We start from the raw sequence: 16020 nt of genomic DNA on the forward strand, positions 1-16020 counted from the left end.
TCAGCATTCCATTGTAAATCACTTAGATGATGTCAACCCCACAATATATGCCAGCATTTCCATTGTAAACTACATTTTATGATGCTGTACCCATGATTTATGCTAGTATTGACGCAGTTAATACCTTTCATGAAAATGCATGCATAATATATGCCAGCATCCATACAGTAAATCACTTTGATGATGTTGCATGCACAATATATACCAATATTACCATAGTTAATCACTTTCATTAAGCTCTGCCTACAATATATTCTTTTGTGTTGTGTATTCATGAACAACAAACAAATGAATCCTCTTGAAACCTTTGATTCTAGACAAATTACAATCATGTACATAATCTCATTTATTTCTTGATCACGTATAGCCTGAGTCAAACACTTTACATTGTTACAATTAATGTTCTGGTGGCATTTGAAATTACCCTTCTTTGGGCGACTCAAGGTCAGTGGTGGCTGTTCTATATTTTCAGTGGAGGTGATGAAATATCTCTACGATGGACCAATCATGGTGAGGGTGCTCAAAAAAGTGTAGACATTTCTAGGTAAAAGCCACACAATATACAATCACTTCTCCAGGGTAACACATGGAAACAATCCAACAGACGACAGGGCACAAAAAAGTAAACACAAGTGTTTTTCTTTTTACCAACATTTGCATAATGCCTTTGTTTACAATATATGTTAGTATTGGCATTGTATGTCACTTTCATGATGCTCCACACAACATACACGCCATCATTGCCATTTTAAATTATTTTCATGATGCAGCGCCCAAAATATATACCAACATTCCCCGAGTAAAATGAATTTGATGATGTTCCATCCACAATATATGCCTGCATTGCTATTGCAAATTACTTTCATAATTCTGAACCCACAATAACTGTCAGCATTCCATTGTAAATCACTTAGATGATGTCAACCCCACAATATATGCCAGCATTTCCATTGTAAACTACATTTTATGATGATGTACCCATGATTTATGCTAGTATTGACGCAGTTAATACCTTTCATGAAAATGCATGCATAATATATGCCAGCATCCATACAGTAAATCACTTTGATGATGTTGCATGCACAATATATACCAATATTACCATAGTTAATCACTTTCATTAAGCTCTGCCTACAATATATTCTTTTGTGTTGTGTATTCATGAACAACAAACAAATGAATCCTCTTGAAACCTTTGATTCTAGACAAATTACAATCATGTACATAATCTCATTTATTTCTTGATCACGTATAGCCTGAGTCAAACACTTTACATTGTTACAATTGTATATGCACCAATATTTCAACAGGGTTACAATTGCCTGCAACCATTTGACCAATTGCCTCCTTTCAACTCACAACATTCAGTTTGCCTGTACAATTGTTCTGTGTGTTTTGAGCCAGTTTTCTATATTTAATTCGCCACATTCAATTCGCCAACACATTTCAAGACAATTTGTGGTTTGTGGTGCATGAAATAGATTCCATATTGCTTCATAGCATGGTTCCAATAAATGTGTGGTAACGTAATGGTACAATATTATTCTCCTTAGAAGTTAATTATGGTCGCCCCAGCAGTGTTCGTGGGGTAATGGATTCCCATTAAGTTGTAATTCATTTGACTAGTCAAGTCTCTAAGAATATGTTTCTTATATCTGTGGTAATGCAATCATCCGGATCCGTATTGAGGTCTTTATGGCGTGCCCACAATGTATGCCTGCATATCTAGTGCAAATCACTTACATGAAGATGCACTACAATTTATGCCAACGTTCTCAGGATAAATCACGTTCATGAAGCTGTGCCTGCAATACATATCAACAATCATACTGTAAATCACTTTCATGCGACACTGCTCACAATATATGTCAGCACTGTAACTGCATATCACTTTCATGATAATGCTGGTGCATATTCCCATCTCAAAACAAGCACTTGCACTGATTGCCCTTGCACAGACAAACTCACTCAGTCATACACACATTCACATAAACATACAAATACATAAATGCATGCACAGAGCCACTCACATGCACATTCAAACTTGTACTAAGATACAAAGACACCCACATTGCATAACATTCAAAACATATGTGTACATAGGCAAACAAACCCTTTTGTATGTACCTTTACAAACTATCTGTTGCTTCAGGTTTCTCTCCGTCCATCCAGTCTGGTGGGGCAGCCCTGGAGGATTAATCATCATAGCAGTAAATGGAATTGAGGAAGGAGGAACATGAGATCTATCAAAGCAGGGGAAAGGGGCAAGCAGGAGAGTGGAAGCAAGGTACAGGCACAGACAGAGAGCAAACAGGGCAGCGGGCGTGGGTTGGATGCAAAAGAGGGGTTGAGGACTAAGGTATACAAAGGCCCCTGGAAGAGTACTTAAACAGTTACAGCGTGGAGTTCACATGACGACAACAACACATGCTAGATGGAATTCTGTTACTGTGCATTTTACAGTTTTTCAATGTGTGTAAAGAATATCTTGCAAACATTTTCAGGCTATTAGAAATAATAACTAGGTATGTAGAGCCTATATTACTAGTCACGGTGGCCTTAGAAGCGCTTTCTGAGATGTTCACACTCCATCTCAAAACCCACAGTGAAAAGCACCCTAATTATTTCTATAGGCCCTACAGACCTAGTACTTATTTCTGCAAAAACGATGTCCAAGCTATATTTACAAAGAAATAAAGTCTTCCTCATATTTACAGAGATAAACAACGGGTAATAGGAATAATATAAAGTCTTCCTCATATTTACAGAGCAAGACAATGGGTAATAGGAATAATATAAAGTCTTCCTCATATTTACAGAGCTAGACAATGGGTAACAGGAATACTATAAAGTCTTCCTCACATTTACAGAGATAGACAATGGGTAATAAGAATAATATAACGTCTTCCTCACATTTACAGAGATAGACAATGGGTCCTCACATTTACAGGGATAGACAATGGGCAATAGGATTAATATAAAGTATATTTTCTGCCTGTTGGCCGAAATGATATAAAGTCTGGGTAAAAGGAATAATATAAAGTATTCCTCATATTTACAGAGATAGACAATGGGTAATAGGAATTATATAAAGTCTTCCTCATATTTACAGAGATACACAATGGGTAATAGGAATAATATAAAGTCTTCCTCATATTTACAGAGCTAGACAATGGGTAATAGGAATAATATAAAGTCTGGGTAAAAGGAATAATATAAAATATTCCTCATATTTACAGAGATAGACAATGGGTAATAGGAATAATATAAAGTCTGGGTAAAAGGAATAATATAAAGTCTTCCTCATATTTACAGAGATAGACAATGGGTAATAGGAATAATATAAAGTCTTCCTCATATTTACAGAGATAGACAATGTGTAATAGGAATAATATAAAGTCTTCCTCATATTTACAGAGATAGACAATGGGTCCTCACATTTACAGGGATAGACAATGGGCAATAGGATTAATATAAAGTTTATTTTCTGCCTGTTGGCCGAAATGATATAAAGTCTGGGTAAAAGGAATAATATAAAGTATTCCTCATATTTACAGAGATAGACAATGGGTAATAGGAATAATATAAAGTCTTCCTCATATTTACAGAGATACACAATGGGTAATAGGAATAATATAAAGTCTTCCTCATATTTACAGAGCTAGACAATGGGTAATAGGAATAATATAAAGTCTGGGTAAAAGGAATAATATAAAATATTCCTCATATTTACAGAGATAGACAATGGGTAATAGGAATAATATAAAGTCTTCCTCATATTTACAGAGATAGACAATGTGTAATAGGAATAATATAAAGTCTTCCTCATATTTACAGAGATAGACAATGGGTAATTGGAATAATATAAAGTCTTCCTCATATTCACAGAGCTAGACAATGGGTAATAGGAATAATATAAAGTCTGGGTAAAAGGAATAATATAAAGTCTTCCTCATATTTACAGAGATAGACAATGGGTAATAGGAATAATATAAAGTCTTCCTCATATTTACAGAGATAGACAATGTGTAATAGGAATAATATAAAGTCTTCCTCATATTTACAGAGATAGACAATGGGTAATTGGAATAATATAAAGTCTTCCTCATATTCACAGAGATAGACAATGTGTAATAGGAATAATATAAAGTCTTCCTCATATTTACAGAGATAGACAATGGGTAATTGGAATAATATAAAGTCTTCCTCACATTTACAGATATAGACAATGGGTAATAGGAATATATAAAGTCTTCCTCATTTACAGAGATAGACAATGGATAATAGGAATAATATAAAGTCTGGGTAATAGGAATAATATAAAGTCTTCCTCATATTTAAAAGATAGACCATGGGTAATAGGAATAATATAAAGTAATAGGAATAAAATAAAGCCTTCCTCACATTTACAGAGATAGTAAATGGGTAATAGGAATAATATAGAGTCTTCCTCACATTTACAGAGATACACAATGGGTAATAGGAATACTATGAAGTCTTCCTCACATTTACAGAGATAGACAATGGGTAATAGGAATAATATAAAGTCTTCCTCACATTTACAGAGATAGACAATGGGTAATAAGAATAATATAACATCTTCCTCACATTTACAGAGATAGACAATGGGTCCTCACATTTACAGGGATAGACAATGGGCAATAGGATTAATATAAAGTATATTTTCTGCCTGTTGGCCGTAAGTATTTGTGTATGCCTCTTAGCAATGTCATGTGCAAATAGTAGCCCAAGCACCATTAGTCCAGGTGTGAGGCATGTTGGGCCATCTTTGTTGCTTAAGGAGTACACATAAACTAATTTATCATATCTGTATTATATATTGCTAATGTAGGATAGGCACAACCTCATTGCGGTGCTCAAATATCCTGTTTGGTAAAGAGAGTAAGCTTTCCTGATCCTTGTTTGGGAGACTCGAAAGAGAACATGCATAACATCTTTAGAGTATCTCTGACTTCATCTGGGAGATGAGGTTTACCCTCATCCTAGAAGAATGAGTCAAACCTCTCTGTGGTAAAGTCTTTTGCATGGTCGTGTTTAAGGAACCTTCCCGCCCCTCATTTAGGGGCGTCTGGATTACTAAGATGAGTGACATTTTAGGAGCTTGTATTGTGTGGCTCTGGGTGAGACTTTTCTTTGTATGTAACTAGGTACTGTACGTGAAGTCATTCTGCCTTCCCTCCTTCAGTCCATGCCAGCCCCTCCGACCAGTGGAGCCCATATTCTGCAGATGCTCAAATCTTGCTATCATCGGAAAATCAGTTGCTTTATTGGGAGGCTTCTAGACTCAGTCAGGAGGGTCCTGTTCTCAGCTCCCTGGTGGGAGAGCGGGCTATTGTGTGGATTTCCCCTCCCATGCAACAGTGAGGGCGAGCTTGGGGTGTCTTTATTAATGGGCGAGCCTCCTGTCCTGGGTTTGTGTGCAGAGTTCCATAATATCTGACCTTCCTGATTGGCATTAGAAGGCAGAAACTGCAGCAGGTCTGTCCTGTCAATTTCTCTACGGAACATTTATCTCTAAAACCCTATCACACTGTGTCAAACCGTTCCTTTATTACCTTCTTTACCTACATGTCGTTTCTAAAAGCGACGAGCACTCCCAACTTCTCACTGACCTGACAAGGATAGTATGGTATCCAGAATCAGCTGATTTAATTTAAAAATATGGGTTACACTGCTTTCTAGTTCCCCCCTTCCACAGGACAAAGTCCCCTGTTAATTTGTGGTAGTAGCAGGAAACAAGAAATCATGGTGGGTCCCCTTCTTGCCAAGAAGATGCATATTTTACGAGCAGCTCGCTCAGAGTGCTGGAGTTATGGCCTGGTACCAGACAAGTGGACAGTAGGAAGAAAAACCCACATCAGAAGAGAAAATGCCCAGACCATCTCCTTTCATACCTCACCTGGCTAGAGTGTCAAACTCATTAGAAAGTGTTCAAAGAAAATAACTTTCTTTCAACTCTTTCTAACAAGCTGATATTCGTAGCGATAGCGGCCGACCCTGGCGGTAATGGCCAGCCACCACAGTTAAGGGCCTGGGTGAGGTGAGGATTCCTTAACATGGGAAGCAGTGCTTCAATCGGAAGGGTTACCCCAAAACCAAGGGGAATTTTGCCATTAGCAATCAGATAGCTCACACGCGGGTGCTAAGTGGTGCTGCATGAAGCCGTGCTGTACTTCTAAAGTCTGTTTTCCTTGTTGATGACCATGATATCATCAAGAAGGAAAGGTGACTTCAGGATGACGGCATACCTTCAGGGATCACCCTGTAAGATTTGTTTGTTCTTTCATTATATTTAAATGAGTCCTTTCCACCTGGGTAAGATCTTTGCGAGTGCTAAGGGAACGTCGTGACAGTAAGGAAGATGAGGAGGGGGCGCTGGCCTAGCTAACACCAGTGAATATGGTCCATGTTCCAAGCTCCCTAATTGGCTAATGCATCCTCCCAGGGCACTAATGAACCTTCACCTTTTTTCTTTTAATTACCAATGCATTGGGTGTCTTTACAGTCCTTAAGATCACTGTTCCTTTAAGGTTATATTGTATTATCTTACATGGGAAAAGCTCACAACCTTGTGCCACTGAAAAGGCAGCAGGGCCCTGACATGCAAAGGGAATCCCATAATGCCTTGGGATTCTGTGATTCTGTGACTAGCACACTAGTCCTTAAAGCACTGCAGTCACGAAGAACTATGTTCTGATAGTTTCTTTGGAAGTGCTAAAGCGACAAAGATGGCCGATCCCTATGTAAAGCTGCCGGAACCTAGCATTCATATGTGACCTAATCACGTGGTTACATTCCTTCTTAAAGGGGCATTTAGGGGTATGTTATAGACACATTTTTATTAGGAATAGATTTTTTCTAAGGTGAGTTACGCAGTGTATTGGTACCAAAATGTATACTTTACTTAGAAGTACAACAAATAGTCAAGAGAATGGGCCTCATTACACGGAAGGCGGTAATGGTTAACGGCCACCGTTAATGGTAACGGTGACCGTTAACCATTACCGCCTTACTACGAGGTCCCTTAGCGGGTTGGTGCTTTAACGCCTGCTTTTTGCAGGCGTTAAAAACCAACCCGCTAAGGGACCTCGGAGCTAATTACGGCACCGCAAAATTGCGGTGCCGTAATTAGCGCCTTCCCCATTCCCATAGTGCCCTATGGGGCAGAAATGGGAATGGGGAAGGGCAATGGCGGAAGGGGGATATACCGCCCCACCAACCTTGGAATGGGGCGGTAAATCCCCTTTCCGCCAAGGCGGTGCCGGTATTTTACCGGCATGAGCCATGGCGCTAATAGCGCCATGGCTCACCGCCTTCCGTGTAATGAGGCCCAATGTCTCAAAAAGAAACACTGACTGAGCGTGTTATATCAAAGAAAAAGACAGCGGTCTTCACTCATCTAGAAAAACTGCACAACTTGTGAACTTGTTATATGCATGCAATTATTTCAAGAATACGAGTTGTATTTATTTTACAATAAAGCATTTATTAAATGTTGACAGATTTGCTGCTGCAGTTGCGCCCTTGCGCTGTTTTTAATATTGCGCAACATTTCATAATCCTGCCCTGTGTAATCAATGTGATCACATTTATATGATATGATATTCTATTTGTATCACGCCCATGTTCCACGTCCTTCCATCTTCCATCACGACCACATTGTGAAAGACTTTTATCACTTGACAGGCTTTAGACCACTTGAAAGGGTCATCTCTAAAAGGCAGAGGTAACTTGACTCTCACCACATCTCCAGCTCTCACACAACTCTCCCTAATGCTCTTACTTCTGTCATAGTTAATTTTATTCACCACTTGCCTCTTTTCAATACATCTCTTTGCTTGCAAGACACTGTCCCATGCCCACCTTTTCATCGAGAGGGGGCGCATAACTTACAATTTGCCTGTCTCCCTCTGCTCAATTCAAAAGGCAACACGCCAGTAGAGCAATGCAGTGAAACACAATGTGCTTCAATCCTACTTCTCACAACATGCTCCCAATCTTCACCTGCCACCCATGCCCAGCTGATGCAATCTTTGATGATTTTATTAAATCTTTCAGTGGCACCATTGTTTTGCGGGTGATAAATTGAAGTACATTTATGGTCAATCCCATTCTCTGTCAGATACTCAGACATCTCCTTCAATTTGAATTGTATACCATTATTTGTGACTATCACGCTGGGACATCCGCTCTCTTAAACACTTGCTCCATGAAGTCAATCACTTCCTTGGACACAGTAGTTCTCGTTATGTTTACTTCTACCTACTTTGACAGCAAATCTATGAGCACAATACAATACTTCTGTACCCCTGTACTCCAGATCGGCCCTGTGATGTTCATACCAACATTCTCCTAGGGCATCTTGGGTACTTCCATCAATGTCATGGGTCTCTCCCTTGTTACCAAATTCTTGTCACTCAAAGAGCATGGCACACAATTCCGCAGCACTCTCTCTCCAGATCACACCCTGGCCACCAATATTCAGCTCTAACTCTCTGTTTCATTTTCTTGATATCTTGATGCCCCTCATGGAAAATCTCTACAATTCTCTTCCTCACTCAGTTCTGGGGAATAATCCGGTCCCCTCTCATCACAAACTCCCCACTCACATGTAATTCCTCTCTCTCCATCCAAATTCCTTCCAAGCTCGACTCCATCACCAACTTCCTAGAAATCATCCCTTTTCCACAATTTCATCTTTCACTTTCTTCAAACATGCGTCACTCTCCATACTTTCATCCCACTCATCCTTGACAATTGTCTTTTGTTCTATGAAGAGCACGCAATCTGGTTCTTCTTTCTTTTCCTCTTCATAGGCTGCGAGCCTCGAAGGACAATCTGCAGGAATGTTTCTTTCCCCTGGAAGGTACTCAACATTAAAACGATATTCTTCAAGGGCCATTACTCATCTCCTTATTCTTGTGGAAACACCATCCAGACCTTTCTTCTCCAATGTTTCTCTCAAAGGTTTGTGATCTGTCCTGATTGTGAAAGATGAACCCCAAAGAAATGTTCTGAATTTTTCAACTGCTGACTTTATTGCTAAAAGCTCTTTCTCAATCGTTGAATAGTTCAATTGAGCCCCTTTAAGCAGGCGCGATGCAAATGCAATCACATTCTCTTCTTCAACATCTAGTTGTGTGAAAACTGCTCCCAGTCCTGTATTTCTCACACCAGAGAGGGCTGACTTTATACCTTCAGCAGGGATGTAATGTGAATAGTTTTGTCCACAAAGTTTCATATACATTTTGCATCAAATTCAGCCATCCCAAGGAATGATTTTAATTGATCCTTACAAGTTGGCTCTGCTATAATTTTCATATTGTCAACCAGTTTTTTTTTACATTCACCCCTTCTGCTGAAATTGTGTGTCCCAAGTATTCAATTTTCTCCTGATTAAGTTTACACTTCTCTTGACTTAGCGTGAGACCTCTTTCAATTCGTTTTGCCATTACCTTTCTCAATCTGTTGTCATGTTGTTGTCTGTTGTCATGTATCGACTGGTTTGGACCAAACACGAGCACATCATCTTGGAAGCATATGACACCATATGACACCTTTGTCATTCTGGAATATTTGATGCATCCCCTTTGGAAAATGGATGCTGCAGAGACCAAACCAAAAGGCACCCTAACAAATTTAAAGAGACCTTCCGGAGTGTTGAAAGCTGTCTTTATTCAAGGTAAGTCTCTTACAAGCCCATTTAGCATGGCAGCCTTCCTCTTTGGTTCCCCCAACTGTCTTTCTCACACTCACCTCCTTCATTCCAGAACCCAAGACATGCACTCTAGATTCTATAGAACACCCATTCACACACATGCACATCAAGCCAACTACACATTTCATGCTTTCTTAAATAATCACACCAGTCCTTATTCACAAAGCTTTTAGATAGTCCGGCTATGTTCCATGAGATAAGCTTTACCTCTTCATCTATGGTTGCTAGCTCTGCATTTACATTTATTAGGTGTCGAGCTGGGCTTAAAAGGGACTATGTAGTCAAACTATTGACTCCAGTCCAACCTCATCAATGATCTGTATACCAAGCGCTCTGGACTGTGAGGCCGTTCTAAATTGTACAGGCATTCTTTTCGGCACATCGTTGGCAATTTGCATCACTTTACTTGTGCCTGAGCAAGATCTCATTGCAGGTTGTTGTTTCATAGGTCTTTTCGGGGCTACATTCCTGGCCCCCTTCCTGCCAGCTACATCATGGCAAAGCCCCTTGTGGTCTCGAGGATGCATTTAATTTTCATCTGCCCGGGTCTTCTCCAACATGGCCTCCAGGCTTAATTCTGTGTGCTGAGGCACCCCACCAGCCTCCTTCAAACAGCCTGATTAGTCTTGTGATTCCACATATCCCAGCCAAGCCCGGGAGCCGGCAGGTGACCCTACCCCCCTCTAGGGGCCACCTTCAAAGGGCTGAGACTTACACTGTCTGGGGTCACATGCTTCTTTTGGATTCCTGCCTTTTCACTGACCTGGTAAGTCTCCTCACTCTCTCCTGCTGCATTCGCCACATCTATTTCACGGCCCTATGACTTTGTGACTGAGCCCACACTAACATCTCCAACTGATTCCCTCAAAGTTCTCTTCTTGGGTGTGTGTTCACATCCCACCGCCTAGCAGCTTGCAACATCTCATTCTCTTTTCCCTCTTCCATGACCTTCCTCTCACTGACCTGCACACCACTACAGACTTGCCTTCCAACGTATCTTCTAATCATACCTGGCTGCAATTACTATGTTTCTGCCCTTTCCATACCTCTGCCACAAATGACTATATGTAATGCCTACTGAGCTCTAATGTTTATCTTTGTATTCGCCTGATTGCTGCCTTGACTGTGGACCTCTCCTCTCCTTCTGGGATACTTCAATTTGGTTTGCTTTTAAAAACACTGTTATTTTCATTTTGACTGTCCTCCCTCACTCTGCATTAACTTCTTGCTTGTCTATACTGATGCAGTATCCCTCCACTATGGCCCTCAATCTCTAATCTGTTTGCTTTCCTGTTAATAGCTGGCATGCTGAATCTACATGTTTGAAACCTCTGGCTGTCTCAATTGTTAGGCCTTTTTCACCCTCGTGCTAAACTACAAATCTAGATGTTTATTTAAAAAAATAGCATTTTGACAGTTTTTATGAAAATCGAATCTAGGTGTTTCTGATTCTGCTAGATTTATTCAAATATGGCCATTGACTGCATTTTGCTAACTGAATCTGGAAGTTTTTGAATATATTGGCTTTACTTAAAAGTTCCATTTCAACTCTATTTTAAGGAAATCGTATCTAGATGCTCTTGATTCTTCTAATTGAAATGTTGGCATTTTGATTGTAATTTACAAACAAAATCAAATATGGATGCTCTGAATCCTCGAGCTCTGATAAATTGCTAGCCTCTTTTACCAAGTTGTGAAATCCAAATCAGTGTACTATCTATAAATACTGCTGTGTCAATTGCTAAGTCTTTTACCTTTACCTTGACTATCTTTTCTGGTTAGGCACTTTACTGGCTGTGCCTCCCTATTTGTGAAATGTTCTCCCTCCTTGCTGCCTTTTGTAACCTAGGCCCTAGCCTTCATTACCCTTTGATTTATTGTTTCGCTTGTTGCAGTTGACTCTTCTTCCCCTGACTTGCTGCTAGACCACCTGGTGAGTTCCTTGTGCACTGTGCAGTCCCTATTTCTGCTCCCCCACCTTGTAATTTTGGCTCTCCCCATCTTGCCTATCTACTTCAATTGCTATTATATCATCTATCCTACCTCTCTCTCTAAGCCTGGAAGGAAAAATGTAAGAAAGCACTCCTGGTCTCCAACTCAGGATTGCCCATTGCCGACACCTATGCCAATTCTTCCTCCAGGCAGACTATCACTGACATCCTCTTTTCTGTCCCCTCTTCTGACCTATGGACTTCCCATATGGCCTCTATCCTCTGCCCCTTTTTCTTCCTTGCACATTAATGGTGGAACCAGATAGGAAGGTCTCTTGACATACTTCTCATCATCTAGGTGCATCATTAATGTCTACCAGAATGGCACTGTCATGGCCCAGGGTTCTCAGCCCAATCTCCTCCTTCTTGACAGGCATCTCCCATCTCTCATTAACTTCCTCCCTTCTCTGGCCATGCCACCATCTGCCACCCCTTTGGCCTCTTCGCCTCCACTGATGGGTGTACATCGTCCCTGTACCCCGCTTCGGAAGACCTTTAAAGGTGGCAACCAACTTCACCTAACTACCATCAATTCTTGCTCTGCTGTCAAACACTCCTCTTACATCTGTCACCTTATTGAAGACTTTGACCTAGATGTCCTCGCTCTCACTGAGACGTGGTTCAATTCCAGCTCTGTCACTGCTTTTGACACTCTTCTTCCTGAGGGCTACAAGATCCTTTCCAAGCCCAGGTCTAACCGGTCTGGAGGTGTAGTCTTGCTTGTCTTCCCTTATTGGGTCCATGCTTCCATCATAACCACTCAATCATACTCTTCCTTTGAATGTCTTGTCTGCAAGCTTTGTGTCTCTCATACCCTCTTGCTCACTCTTGCTACCATCTACAGGCCACCTGGACCAATCTCCCTCTTCCTTTCTGAGTGGGCTGATCTCAACCTCTGTGACTGATGAGATCACCAGGACAGTTTGCTGTATGAAAGTCTCCTCCAAACAGGTGCTTCCCTGCTCCTCTAGAACTATCAAGGACAATATTGCATCTCTCGCTCCCTTACTGAGTTCTGTAACCACTCTTTTGCCACTGGCTACTTCCCATCACCCCTCAAGCACTCCCTTGTGTACCCTCTCCTAAAAATGCCATCTGTGGACCCTTCCTGCCCGGCTAATTACCTCCCTATCACCATGAACCCCTTCATGGGAAAACTCCTGGAGAAGTTGGTCATTTCCCATCTAATCCACCACACGGAATCTGCTGGTTGTCTCCACAGCCACCAGTCTGGCTTCAGAGCAGCCAGAGGCGTGGAAACAGCTCTCCTGAAGACCCGTGAGGACTTGCTCTCAAACCTCAACTCCAACTCTCCTTCCGTTCTCATCCTCCTCGATCTGTCCTCTGCCTTTGGCACGGTCATTCACTCCACCCTCCTAAATTGGCTCCATGATACCCTCAGCATCACAGACTGGGCACTGGATTGGTTGACCTCTTTCCTTTCAAATCGGCCCTCTCAACTGAGCCCTTTTCTCTCCTCTAGCTCACTCTCTACTTGCAGCGAATCTCAGTGCTGTATCCCCTCGCTGTGGCTTTTCATCATTTACCTTGCCCCTCTTGCCCACTTCATCTCCACCTTCTCTCCTCATTTCCAGTGCTATGCTGACAACACACATCTCTCCTTTAAGCTCCCCTCCTCTTCCTCCTCTTCTTCTTCTCTCATTCCCGACTGTTTGACTGCTATTCAGGCATGGTGTGCTTCTAATGATCTCTGCTTTAATGCCAGTAACACAGAGAGCCTTCTCATTCTATCCCCTGCCTCCTCCTCCCCTCCTAATCTCTGGCTGCCCTCCCTGGGCCCTCTCCCCTCACCCTCATGTGAGGCTAAAAACTTGTGTGCCATCTTCGACTCCTCTCTCTCCTTCGTACCACATATCTCTGACCTTTCCAAGAAGGCCCGCTTTCAGCTTCACCTTCTCAGAGGCATTCTCCCTTTCCCCACCTTCTCTCAGAAACCCAATGTCTCCAGAGCTCTGGTTCTCTCCAGGCTGGATTACTGCAACAGCCTCTTCCTTAATCATCCTCTTTCCTCCCTCTGCCCTCTTCAATGAATGCAGAATAGGACTGCAAGACTTATCCTTGGCCTCAAGCCCAGGGACCAAATCACTCCACTGGATCCCAGTGGTTGAAAGGATCAAATTCAAGACCCTCTGCATCATCCACAAGGCTTTCTGGGGCCTGGGAACTCACTACATCCATCTCTCTCTCCCTAAATACCCCCCTGCTAGAATCCTTCGCTCCTCTTGCTCCAACTCTCTGCAGGTCAGATGTTTTTCCAAGGATAGAGTTGCGGGTAGATCAGCAAGAGCTGCCTTCTGGAACGGCCTCTCTGCCCCTCTCTGACTTGAGCCGGAGCTCCTTAAGTTCTGGAAGCTTCTCAAGACCTTCCTTTTCTCCTCGCCCTTCCCTCTTCCCCTTTCTGGTTAGTCTCCACCTGATGCTGCAACTGTTTGCCTGTGTCCCTTATGAGCCTTACTGGGCCAGGCGCTCCCTCGACCAGTCTTCCCCCACCCTTTTTACCAGCACTTGCCTACGGGCACCCTTCCCTGACTAGCTTACTGAGTCTGATCCACTCCCGTCCCCACACTAGTTGACCCCACCCCTGTTTTCCCCAGGCACTTGCCCTCCTTGGCTCCCCTTAGAACTTGTCCAGCCCCTGGGGCCCCTCCCTCCTGCACTTCTCCCTCTCCCCCTCTCCCTATCCCATCCCTTCTCCCAGATCAGCCCCCTCCTCCTACAATTCTAGTTACTGCACTTGCACGATCCGAATATCACAAGGCCTAGTAGGACCATTATTGTTATTTTATCCTGTCCCCCCATACCCCTCTTTTGTCTTGTGGCACCTGAAAACACGTTTTGTTATATAGGCCCCATACAAATGTTCAATAAATAGATGAAATAAATAAATAAGGGGGAAGTTCTGGACTGGATCTGTGGGGGCGAGGGGGAGGTTCTATGCTCTAGCGCTATGAGATTTTGTGCTATTTCAGCATCTCGAATCTCAATATGAATGATGTCCCAGACATTAGATCATGGGGCAGAAAATCTTATGCAGTGGGCTATGTCCTCACGTATCTGATCGACAACCCTGAGTTGAGCATAACCAATTAATGCATTTATTTGTGAGTGCTATGCTATCTTCATGGGTTTTACAATGCACTTTGTGCATGAGGACTACAATATTTTCCTAGGTATGTAGGGTTTTGCGACTAGGTGGGTCATAAGAGGCCCCAGCAGTTAATCAGTCATTCAGATGTACACAATGCCTCAAATATAGCTGGTGATGTGTAGTGCCCTGCTCGTTAGTTATGCTCTGGGGTATTTGGGTCAAGCGTGGTGAGGGCCTTGTCACATTTTCTTTCTGATTTACCTCAGTCTGGCATGCCCCTTGATCTGGGCGATATCTGTTACCGGTATTGAACACTCTATTTTGTGTGTGAGTCGTGAGCTGGGTACGCTTATTGCTAGTTAATATTGTATCATCCGGTCGCTCTAGGGTCTTCTCCTGCTGTGTTTTTCATTTGGGAGATTGAGGTGGCCATTTTACCGGGCAACTGATTAAAGATGTGTTTCTTTATACCTGATAATCCGTTTGGGAGCATAGCTAATGCTTTCTTTAAAGATTCTAGGTCAGATCTAGTGATTACAACCTGGGGTGTGACTGTCCTCGGCTATGATGTTGCACTCTCGTTTTGCACATTACCCCCCTTCCCACACCCTGCAGGTTGCAATCCCTTGTTCCCCTTTAGGCACTCTAGTTTTTCTCCCTTTTTTGGTTATACTTTTGCCTGCCTTGTTCGGCCGCTGTACTGCTAGTAGTGAAGGAGAGTCAGAGTTTGCAGTTGTTTTGTTCTATTTAATCTATGTAAATATGTCCGATGTAAGTGGTTTAGATTAAAGCCGTATATAAAAAACGAAATATTATTATTATTCTTATTAGCAACCTGGCAGGGGGTGCAAGCCAATCAGGTGGCTAGGAATGCAGGCTTGAACCCCGCCCCCTCAACTTACCTTATTTCGTCTGCGGCTGCTGCAGCCGCATCTTCTGCTCTGCTCACAATGGCAGCCATGGAAAGGGAAGAGGGGCTCTGTACAGGATTCAAATTATATGCCTATTTTGAGGCCTGTCAGGTTTGTGTAACCATATCGTTTCTCCCAGTTTTGGCTCCGCTACCGCCCGTTCCATTTGTACCCATCTTTTCTCTGATCCTCATGTGAACCAATCTTTTATCTTTTATGAGTTGGGTGGCTTGGTAATATTTGTGAAAATTAGGTAGCCCCAACCCTCCT

This window comes from Ambystoma mexicanum, chromosome 9 (assembly GCF_040938575.1).
Source record: "Ambystoma mexicanum isolate Mex_15411 chromosome 9, UKY_AmexF1_1, whole genome shotgun sequence".
NCBI classification, from domain to species: domain Eukaryota; kingdom Metazoa; phylum Chordata; class Amphibia; order Caudata; family Ambystomatidae; genus Ambystoma; species Ambystoma mexicanum.